Source organism: Saccopteryx bilineata, chromosome 1 (genome assembly GCF_036850765.1).
Source record: "Saccopteryx bilineata isolate mSacBil1 chromosome 1, mSacBil1_pri_phased_curated, whole genome shotgun sequence".
NCBI classification, from domain to species: Eukaryota; Metazoa; Chordata; class Mammalia; order Chiroptera; family Emballonuridae; genus Saccopteryx; species Saccopteryx bilineata.
Genome location: NC_089490.1, coordinates 67433280 through 67445614, shown reverse-complemented (window position 1 = coordinate 67445614; position 12335 = coordinate 67433280). Strand labels below are relative to the sequence as shown.

The window sequence follows — 12335 nt, the reverse complement described above, 5'->3', positions numbered from 1 at the left end:
TTGGCATTTAAACAAGATTTTGACAAGTTTCTGACCCAGCTAAGCCATAGAAACAATTGGTGATACCCGCAGTTCTTGTGGGGAGCTAATGCACCCCATTCCTTGGTAACAATTGCTTAGTTAGGAATCTTGTTTGTAAGCAGCAAAAGCAGCTCTACCTAATAAAAGAAGAAAGTAAATGCATTGAAAGAATGTTGAAGCCCTGGCCAGTTGGCTCAGTGGTAGAGCATTGGTCCAGTATATAGATGTCCTGGGTTAGATTTCTGGTCCGGGCACATAGAAACACCCAACTGCTTCTCCACCCATCTCCCTCTCATTTCTCTCTCTCTTTCTCTCTTCTCCTCCTGAAGCCATGGCTCCATTGAAGCGAGTTGGCCACGGGATCTGAGGATGATCCCACAGCTTCTGCCTCAGTTGTTAAGAAGAGCTGGGTTGCCCAGATGAGCAGAGCATTGCCCCCTAGTGGACTTACCAGTTGGATCCCGGTCAGGCACATGCCGGAGTCTGTCTCTGCTTTCTCTCCTCTCACTGAATAAACAAAAATAAAAAGAAAGAAAGAATGTTGAGTAGCTCATAGATTTATCTGGCAGGATGGAAGACCTGCTAGGAAAATGGGCATAAAACAGCAGAAGCTTTGTAAGCAAAACCATAGCCAAGATTACATGGAAGAAATACACTGGTTTGGATGTCCCACTGGTACCACTGGTGCCATCATACAAACGTGCTGCCGGATACTACCACTGCTGTACTCACCAGAAAATGACATATGATAAATATAAATCACATAAATCCAATTACAGATCACTGGTAAGCATTAGAAATAATACAGAACAAACTGAAAAGGAAAAAAAATGTTTATCTCTCCAGGTGGTAAAGAGGAATGTAACAGAGGAATTCATTCTTTGAGATTATGGGGAAAAGGATTTTAAGAGACAGTTGATTAATATGCTGTTTGCATCCAATATATTCAATGACAGATTTCTGACGTGACCGGGCAGTGGCGCAGTGGATGGAGCATCAGACTGGGACGTGGAGGACCCAGTTTCAAAACCCTGAGGTAGCTGATTTGAGCGCAGGTTCATCAGCTTGAGCCCACAGTCACTGGCTTGAGCAAGGGGTCACTTGGTCTGTTGTAGCCCCCTGGTAAAGGCACATATGAGAAAGCAATCAATGAACAACTAAGATGCCACAATGAAGAATTGATTTTTCTCATCTCCCTCCCTTCCTTTCTGTTCCTATTTGTCCTTCTCTCTCTCGCTCGCTCTGTCTCTGTCACAGAAAAAAAAAACACAAAAAAAAAACCAGACAGCCGATTACCAATTGTATGGCCTTGAGAAGTCACTCCTCCTTCCTGTGTTTGTTTTCTCTACAATGAAGATAGTAATGTAAATTTCATAAGAATGTTATGAGGCAGAAATGAGTAATATATACAAAACATTTAGGGTAGTATACAGCACATAGTATGTATTTAAAAGGGTTAATTACTACTAAAAGTAGTACTATTGGGGTAAGAGCAACATTAAAGCCCACTTTAAATTTGAAGAAAATAAATATGAATATGGAAAGTACAAAAAGTAGAGAAAATTTGGGCAATTTTCACTGTAATTAATTTTAAAACTGCCATTGAAACAACTTGGTCAATTAAGTGTCTCCCACTACTCAACAGGAATAGATTAGAGATGATAGAGATAGATGAAGATAGAGATAATTTATTTTCATCTCCCTGACCCCTCCCCTTTGACAACCATCAGCTTGTTCTCCACATCCATGGGTCTGTTTCTATTTTGTTTTATTAGTTTGTTCTGTGTCTTAAGATTCCATATATAACTGAAATCATGAAGTTTTTGTCTCTGTCTTACTTGTTTCGGTTGGCATATTACTTGCCATGTTATCCATGTTGCTACAAACAGTAAGATTTTATCATTTTTTATTGTTGAATAAATATTCTGTTTTGTGTATGCACATCTTTATTTTTTTATTTATCTATTTTAATGAGAGAGGAAGAGAGAGAGAGAGAGAGAGAGAGAGAGAGAGATGGATTTGTTCTTGTATGTGCCCTGACTGGGAATCAAACCAGCAACCTCTACACTTTGGAAGGTTGCTCCAACCAATGAAGCTATCCAGCCAGAGTACATCTTTATTTATTCATACACTAATGGACAACTAGATTGCTTTCACTAAGCCATAATTACTGAAAGAGTGTTTTTCTTAGAGCTGACAAACTTGTCTTCAGATTGAAGTTTCTTTATAAAAATATATAATATGCTGGACTAAAAAAATTGTTTAAGCATATCTAATATGGCGCTCCATTAAAATGAGAACAAAATGTCACCCTTAGTACTGCTTGAGTTCCTACTTAATGTACCAAAACAAAGTAATACATACATGAGCTATTAAAATGGTAAAAAAAAAAATTACCCTTAAAATAAATGATTGTTTATCTTAAAAAGTCCAAGAGAATTAATGGAACAAACAAGAATTTTGAATTATAATTTATAAAACAATTCTAAAAAGTGATTGATTATATCAACCAAAAAATTTATAGCTTTCTTATTTATATGGACAAGACTGGAAAATACAATAGAATACATAATACAATAGAAATATATAATAGAATATATAATAGAAATATATAATAGAATATATAATAGAATATATAATAGAATATATAATATAATAGAAAATACAATAGAATATATAATAAAACTATAATGTAAAATAAAAGACAAATTTAAATCACAGTAGTAGCAAAACCTGCAATATTTCTATGGATTAATCTGACAATGATGTATAAAATCTAAATGGAAGAAATATATAAAATTTTCTCCAAAAAATAAAATATATGAAACTGTATTTTTCTCCATGATCAACTTCAATCTTAATTCTTAATTTTCCTTAATTGTTAATTCTTTCCCAAATCAGTTAAATAAGTTTATAAGAATTTCAAGTTAAATCTATTTTTTAAAGTTATACTTAACCAACTGACTCTAAACTGGTGTTTATTTGATAGCTTTTTTTTTTTGCTTTGTTTTTATTTTTTATTTTTCTTCAACAGGGTATCTCAAATACAGCTATTTTTGACATTTTTGTTAAAGTAATTCTTCTTGGGTGGCACTCTTTTTACCTATTAATATATGCTAACAATTCTGGCCTTCACTTAGCGAATGCTAATGGCACATCCTCAGTTATTATGATACCCTAAAATACCCACACAGTTGTAAAATATTTTTTTGAGACATGGAGCAACATAATATTGAGAACCAGTGGTCTAGAAAATATCAAATTATACTATAAATCCAAACAAGTAAAACATTGTAGTGTATACAAAAAAAAATAGAAATTAAGTGGGTAAACAGAATAGGAAGCATAAACAGATTTATACTTATACACAAATTTTGCTTATTGTTAAGCATGATCTTTAAAACCACTGAGGGAAGGATGAACTATATATTGAATAGTGTCAAAAACAAAATTAAGTTAGAGATTTTCCTTACACCATACTATACACATCAACACACATCACCGTACAGATGAATTAAAACATTAGGCAAAAAAAAAAAAAAAAGAATAAATTTCTGGAAGAAAGTAATAAAAAGTAGTTATGTACACTTGGTATTACAGTATTTTTCTTAGGGAGGAAAAAATTTTAAAACAATAAGAGTTTTGTCTACAGAAACATTTAAAACTTCTGTCTAATTACAAACATGCAATATTAAAAGATAAGTGGCATGCAGAGAAAGAATAAAAATTAACAAATAATTAATATCCATAATATAAAGTGCTTTTGTACAATGACTTAAAAAAGAGAGAGAAAGTCAACAGAAAGGAAGTATTTACTGACAAACCAATAAAAACAGTTTGAAGTGAGTTAACAAATTTTTAAAATACACACACACACTACTAGCATTTGCTTTAAATATGTTGAAATAAGTTAATTTGATTTAAAATTATATCTTTGCAATACTTCCAACCTACTCTATCATTTTACTGAAAAATATTGTATATGCATTAAGATCAACAACTTACCTCAAAAGAAGGCCTATTCTGATTATTAAAAATGCTCCTTTGGTATTAGACAAAAAAAAAAAGTTTAAGAGAGAGAGAGTGAGAAAGGAGATGAAGGAAAGAAGGAAGGAAGGAAGGAAGGAAGGAAGGAAGGAAGGAAGGAAGGAAGGAAGGAAGGAAGGGAGGGAGGGAGGAAGGAAATTGTGCAAAGTATTTATTCATAGTCTGGTGAAATATGTAAATTTCAAGTATAAAAAATATTAATCTATCAGAAATGAACAGATCCAGCAAACAGCAAATTAGTAAGAATACCATTGATTTCAACAACACCATCAATCTACTGGATAAAATTGACATCTATACACTGCCTCAACCAAGAACAGTAGAATACACATTCTTTTTAGTTCACAGGGAACATTCACCAAGACAGACCACATTCTTAACCATTAAATACATTTTAACAAATTTAAAAGAAATCATACATAGTTTGCTGTCAAACCACAATAGAATTAAACTCTAAATAAATCAGAGAAAGATAACTGAAATATCCTAAAATATGTGGAGATTAAACAACACAATTCTACATAATAGATGATTCAAAAAAATTTTTCAAGAAAAAAGTGAAAATATCTAAATGAAAACACAACTTACAAAATTTGTGAGATGCTGTGAAAGCAGTACTTACAAGGAAATATACATATATCACTGAATGAATGTATTACAAAACAGGATGTTCTAAATCAATAATCTTCATTTCCACTTCAAAAAACTAGAAGATAAAAGAGCAAATAAAATTCAAAGCAGGCGGAAAAAGAGAAATAATAACTAGAGCAGAAATCAATAAAATTTAAAACAAAATCAATACAGAAAAATAACAAAATTAAAAGCTGGTTCTTTGCAAAAAGTTAAGTAAAATCAATATGCCTTTAAAGGTAAAATTTTCTTTCTTTTTTTTTTTTTTTACAGCTGTGTAGTAGTCCATTGTGTAAATGTAATGCCTTCCCCCTTTTAAATCTTACCTTTTGCAATAGCATGGATGGACCTTGAGAGTATTATGTTAAGTAAAATAAGCCAGTTAGAGAAAGACAAATACCATATGATTGAACTCACATGTGAAATATAATAAACAAAATAAACTAACAAACAAAATAAGACATGGGCTCATAGACATGGAGAACAGACAACTTTCAAAGGGGAGGGGGTTAGGGGGTTGAGTAAAAAAGGTGAAGGGATTAAGCAAAGGAAAAAAAACTCAGACACAGACAACAGTATGGTGATTACTGGAGGGAAAGGCAGGTGAAAGTGGATGGAGAGGTAGGAGAGGGTAAAAGGGGAATAAATGTTGGAAGGAGACTTGACTTGCCATGGTGAATACATAGCGCAATGTACAATACAAATGATGTGTTATAGAACTGGATACCTGAAACCTGCATAATTTTATGAACCAATGTCACTCCAAAAATTCAACAAAAAATACAATAAAATATGCCTCTAAAAGCAACGGTAAAAAAGAAAGGACACAAATTATTAATATCAGAAAAGAAAGGCATGATTGCTTCTGTCTGATGGCTGCTCTGCTCTAGCCACCGGGGTGGCTGGGCTTATCATGCTGAAAACAGACCTCTGTGGAATTTGGAAGCAATCATACAGAGACCATATCTGGTATGTGTGGGCTGGCTGTATCTCAGGAAGGGAGTCAGCAGAACAGAAGCTTCCCAAGTCATGAATGTTTACACAGACATGAATTTTAATACTAGAAGTAACTCTGGAAGGGTTATATCCATTACTGGACCAAAGAAGTTTATAATAGAGTCATAGATGGACCATACCTAGTCCAAGAACTCCTGGGGGACTTAGATGGTTTACCTCAGAGACTTTCTGGTTTTATTTACGATTTTTGTGAGCACTCTAAACTGATCCCCACATTCAAGGCAATCCCTTTACCTCATTACATACAGAACTTTCTGACTGAGGCTAGGTCCAAGCCTGGCCTCTCCTGTGATTATTTCTAATCTTTGAGGGAGCACCAGACCTGTCTCTGCAGAGACTAAGATTTCATGGCAATGCTGGGATTCTAAAGAACAGCCAAAGGCTTCATTTCATAGCTGTTTATAAGGTTTCCTCACACTGCAGGAAGGGGAGGGTAAAGTTTGTTAGAGATAAATGTGATCTTACAACCAAGGCACAGGCTAGTAGCAGTGGTCCACCTAGGGGTACAACTTGGTCTCATGTTTCTTGGGCCAGACTATTCTGTAATTTTTGAATCCTTTCCTCTTTGAAGGTAAGATACAGGGTGGGAAATAAAGGAGGTTTACAGTTGTTCACCTGAAAAGTAATACAATAACTAATAAACAATAACACAAACATAAACTATGTTTAGCATACTCACAACTGTAGACCTATTTTTGCCCCATGCTGTATTTTCGATATCTACCCAGGATTTGCAGAATAGGAAGAATGAAGGGATTATATAAATAATTGTAAGGTGAACTTTTAAAGGTTTCCTATAATGGATAAGCTTTATCCTCTCTGGTCTAATTCTGAAGTGTAAACAAAATGTCTACTACAATTATAAAGTATTCATAAAACAGCAAACACTAAATTTTTTTTCTGCCTTTTTAGCGTAACACTTTGGACAGATGGTTGTTGCTCTTTTCAAGTGAACTTAAGGAGAGGTCAGGTAGAACTTCTCTATCAAAACATAAAGATAAAAAATACCTTTTACAGGAAAAAATAGCAAGATATTTTTGTTTTGAAGTTTTTGTTCTGTTTAATAAAGGAATAGTATAACATGCTATTTTTTTTTCTAAACTATAACTAAAACTGAAAGTGCGTATGCTCAGACAAACGTTAGACTCACTAGGAAATTTCAACTATCTGAGATGAAGGACTCAATCGACGCCCAGAGGACCACCTATGGGAGGTAAAGTTAATACTGCACCTAATTTTAGTTTACTTGCTGCTTTTAACACAACACAGAGTCTAGTCATAATAAAGATTCAAGCAATGCTCTAAGTTCTGTACTAATACTTTAAATTCATGGATTTTACCCAGTATAAATTGAGGCTTTGTGTTCTTTTCTTAAAAGGAATAATAGAAGAGAGATAAACCTGAAACTTTTTCACTTAAACAATGTAATTTCCTTATAAAACATTCTAATTCAACCATGTAGGGGGTCAGCTGCAATAAACCTTTTATTTTTTCAAAATGCTGCATCTGCCTAAAGAATTTTATATTCTCTTCTTCACAGACAGGAATTCCTTTACACTTCAACTGTAATTTAGTTTGCACTGGAGTAGGGAAAAAAATCACTATAGCTGAAGCAGGGTACTCTTCTAGCCAGTTCCTATCTCCCCATGTCATGACAATCTTTTTATTCGTTAAAAAAACAAAAAACAAAAAACAAAAACAAAAACAAACTATACATTGATTGGTGATGTTCTTGTCACACATTTAGAATGTTCTTCCTTTTTCAGCTTGTAATACAGCACTCTTATATTATGTATTTAGAAATTTTTATCATCTCTTTCACAGTAAGGATGCCCTGCAGCTGCGTCAAACAGTTCCGTCATGCGCAGTGCCACAGTGGGAATGCTTATGCCCAGCACCACGAGAGATGCCCCTGGAAGGCATCGTCAGTCAGTTGCCCTTCAATAGCTAATTTCTGCGTTGCCATTGCTCTCCTTGACAAAATCATCCCCATTGTAAACTCTGTCATAAATGCCTTCAGGTAATGTTCAAGGAGGGTTTGCCTACTTTGGTGGTGCCTGCATTTTTTATAAGATCCTTCAATTCAGTATATCCCATCTTTTTTTTCTTTGTCTCAAAGTCTAGGAGTAACTACAGTTACTCCTGTCCTGTTTGGGTTTTCATTTGCATAGAATATCTTTTTTCATTCCTTCACTTTTAGTTTGTGAATGTCCTTAAAGTTGAAGTTCCTCTCCTCAGCATATAGTTGGCTACTTTTTTATATATTGATTCACCATCATATGTCTTTGGTTTGGAGAATTTAGTCCATTTCATTTAAAGGAATTATTGATACAGTTGGACTTCTTACCTCCAAGTTGTTAGTGGTTTTATAATTTCTTTGTTTCTTCTTCTTTTGCTCTCCTCCTTTGTTACATAATTTTCTGTAGTGGTATGCCTAGTTTCCCTTCTCTTTATCTTTTGTGTTTCTACTATATAGATTTCTGCTTTGTGGTTATCATGAGACTTACATAAAACATGATTATAACTGTTTATATATATTAAGCTGATAACTTAATTCATACTAAAGCTCTACATTTTTACTCTTCAACCGCCCCACACACATATTCTATGTATTTTTATTTTACAATTTATATCTTTATACATTGCATAGCTATTAACAAATTACATAGCTATATTTATTTTCAACACTTTTGTCTTTTAGTTTTCTTACAAGTGGTGATTAATTTATAGCATCACACATTTAGTCAGAGCTCATTTTATTTTCATAAGAAAATAATTGAGCACAATTAAACAATATAATTGTTCAGTACTGGCTGGCATATATTTAATATAAAAATAATTTAAAGATTTTATTGAGTATATAACTTAGGAAGACTAAAAAGGTATTATTTCTCATTCATATATATTAAATGCCTAAGTATGACTGCTTTGTACTTAAAGACATGCTTAAACATGGACTCTAAATAAACTTGAAATATTTTTAAGGTATTTCATTAATTCAAAATTTTTATGGAAAGATTATTGTTGAGAGACTTAGCTATACAACTGAGATATTGAAGTTTCCATGGATACAATTATGAATGGAGTGTGAGATTCTGAAAATGGTGATGTTTCTTACTAAACGACCCACTATAATGCTAGGTCCCACTTGCAACCAGCAGCTTGTATTTGCAGGACAGTTGGATTTGCACTCTGTGACCCAGGATTCTTTCTTTCTTTCTTTCTTTCTTTTTTTTTTTTTTTTTTTTTTTTTTTACTGAAACAGAGAGAGAGTCAGAGAAAGGGATAGATAGGGACAGACAGACAGGAATGGAGAGAAATGAGAAGCATCAATCATTAGTTTTCCATTTGGACACCTTAGTTGTTCATTGATTGCTTTCTCATATGTGCCTTGACTGTGGGGCCACAGCAGACCAAGTAACCCCTTGCTCAAGCCAGTGACCTTGGGTCCAAGCTGGTGAGCTTTGCTCAAACCAGATGAGCCTGTGCTCAAGCTGGCAACATCGGGGTCTCGAACCTGGGTTCTCCGCATCCCAGTCCGATGTTCTATCCACTGTGCCACCGCCTGCTCAGGCCATGACTCAGGATTCTTAATAAAGATAACTTTCCAGTATGGAAGAATATAACAGAACACATGTTTTTAATAGTACATTCTAACAAATTAAGTTAATAAATTGCATGCCTCATCTTCTGTTTTCTAATCAATTTTAGATTTATTTCATTGCAGAATCCTAGACTGTGTTTAGGTGTTTCCATGCACAGATCTTGATGAAGCACTTGCATTCCAAGGTCATAGAAGACTTGACCCAAGTGCTGATAATATTATTTATCAGGTTTAAGAGTTCAGAAAAGTATGTAACCATCTAAATCTGAATTTTCTCATGTATGTATGATAAAGATAATAAATAATAGTACCTGCCTTATAGGATTGTGATTATAAATAAATAAGAAACTGCATATACATGTTTATTTTATGCCTGATACAGAGAAAAGACTAAATAAATGTTAGCTGTTATATTATTATTTGACAATATAACTTCCCTCAGTGGTTTCCTTATAAATGTTGCAAGCAAAATAAAACCTGAACCCACACCCCTAGAATTCAGTCAGTTTCACCATGTGCTGAAGTCTACACAAAGCTACTGATAGAACTGGATTTCTATGTTGCAATTCAAAACAGATCTGCTTTTTCATGTGCAGGACAATGTACACAAATGCCTTTCCACAGGCCTATCTTCCAGATGGGTTTTGCTTCTGTAATACAGATACAAATTAACTTAGATTTTGTTGCAAGATAGACTGCACAGGCAGCATGATTTGAGGCAATGGCAGTAGGTGGCTTCTGAGATAGCTAAGCACAAATGAAATGTATTTCATTATGGGATTATGCTTGCCATGCAAAATACATTTTAAGAAGACTACGTCTTGATATATTAACTTCTCCATTTGCCTTTTTTAGTTCTCAGTTTCAAGGCAGAACCAGGTAGAAACATCAGAAAAGAAGTGTCACATCCATGACCATACAAAGGCATTTGTTCTTGAGAGAATAATTAAGCTGGCCTAATTCAGTTTCTCTTAACAATAAATATGTGTATTTTTAAAAAGGAAAACAAAACCTGACTGTAAAGTGTAATTATAAATGATAGTAGTTCTTATATTTTCATCATATTTATGCAATTAATATGTCTGTCAAAACCAGAGTTTGGTATTTGTAGTGTGCTTCCTTACTATACGGATATAATTTATTTTGCTCTTCTACTAATGAGGCTGGCTTTAAATAGCCATGAGCATCAGTCTCAAATAAAAATTAAGTCAGTATATTACATTTCTACTTCTGTTCCTCTGCATATTACAGTGCTCCGAAAGCTCATCGATGCTGGAATTCTCTCTCTCCTTTGGCACAATTTTTCTCTGTGGTATGATGCTATGAATATTTATGATACAATAAAAATAATATAATAATAGGCATTTCCTAAACTTGTGCTGCATGTATCTTCAGACAGGAGTTGGGAGGGCCTTGTCCGTCACGTCTCACTAGAGAAGACCTTCATGTCCTGTGAAATAGCAGGCTGTCTAAAAGACTCTACGTCCACGTGAGTTAAATGACTTTGGCACTGAAAAATTCTGAGAAGAATTTTTTTCTTCTTCAATATATAGTTTTGGCTATCATCTTCTCTAAAACATTGCCATATTTTTCTAACATTGAGTAGGCCTCAACTGATACCCTTATTCATCCTTCCTGTGTCAACCACTACAATTCATTCTTTTACAGTGACCTTAAATCTTGAGTCTCTAAAACTCCAGGGTCTGGAGTACCCCGAGCAGACATTTTATCTTGTTCTGTGAAGCGGGACTGCTATCCCCTCAGTTTTCCTCTGACACTTTAACTGACTAGATTGCTTTTCATTTATAAATTAAACTCAAATTGGTTTTTTTTTCCAAATGTTTGTTGAAATTTCTCATTCTAGCTGATTTCCTCAGACTGGTATCTGCGTAGTTGCACATAATGCTCCTAATTTTGTAACTTTCAATATTGCCACATATCAGTCTCCCGTTTGTTCTCTACAGTCATTCTTTTTATCTATTGTATCAGTATGGTTAGAATGCATTCTTTTTATTATTTAAAAATTACTGAAAAGGTAGGGTGATTTTGTTTATACTGTCAACTATTAAAGAAATTCTTAGGTTCGCATCCAATGAACATCCTGGTATTTTGATTGTAAAATTTTTAGTGAAGTTTTAATGTTGTAAGACACCTCAAAAAGATCTCTTCAATATTTTCTCTGAGAGAAAGAGAAAGATAGAGAGAAAGAGAGAGAGAGACAGAGAGAGATGGAGACAGAAACTGGGACAAAGACAGAGGCAGAGAGAACCTGCTTTTATACATTTTTACATGGTAACATTGTGAGGAGACAATTCTCATTGGGTCTTTCCCGTTTCTGCATGCCTTCTGAGCAGAAATACAAACCTTTGTCGACTATTATTTTCAGGATGTTAGCGTAGCAAACAACCTCAGGAGATACAGATAGTTTTCTCCTTTTTGAGCAAAGAGCAACTTTTTGGGTTTTTTTGTTTAGTTTTATTGGTTTTGTTGTTGTTGTTATCATTGTTTTTGTTTGTTTTTGCTGCTGTCCACTATAATAAAAGCATGTTTTCCTTTTGGTAAAAAATAGGCATGCTTTCTACCTGTCATAAAGGACTTGCTTTCTCTAACTCATGTTTTCTTTCTTGTATCATGTGACCCATAACATGTGCTGCTCTGTGTAAATTGAAGCTTGGTGAACAAGTATAAATACTCATACTCTGGTTATTACAGTCATTGGAAATAATAAAGTTCTTTGTCTATTACCCAATAAGTTATTTATTTATTATTTATTTATTTATTATATAGTGTCTGAACACCCATGAAACGAGGCAGAATAACTTGTTAGTCAGGTAAAATCGTCAAACCTTATTTTCCTGAGAGAAGTGATACCAACAGAAACAAGGCTTCAACAAGAGAAAAATTTAGGATCATCTGAGCTGATTAACAGGAGTAAAAGGATGTTCATGTATGGTGAAGAGGATAATAAAGTATCTTTCTCTTTACTACCCTTTAATTAAGAAGAAGTTCAGATATG

General features: G+C 33.9%; 1 pseudogene; it reads right to left on the bottom strand.

Annotated features, from left to right (window-relative positions):
* The window catches only part of LOC136319231 (activator of 90 kDa heat shock protein ATPase homolog 2-like), a 58689-nt pseudogene extending 50877 nt beyond the window's left edge, over positions 1-7812 (bottom strand).
* Between the last annotated feature and the right edge of the window lie 4523 nt (positions 7813-12335).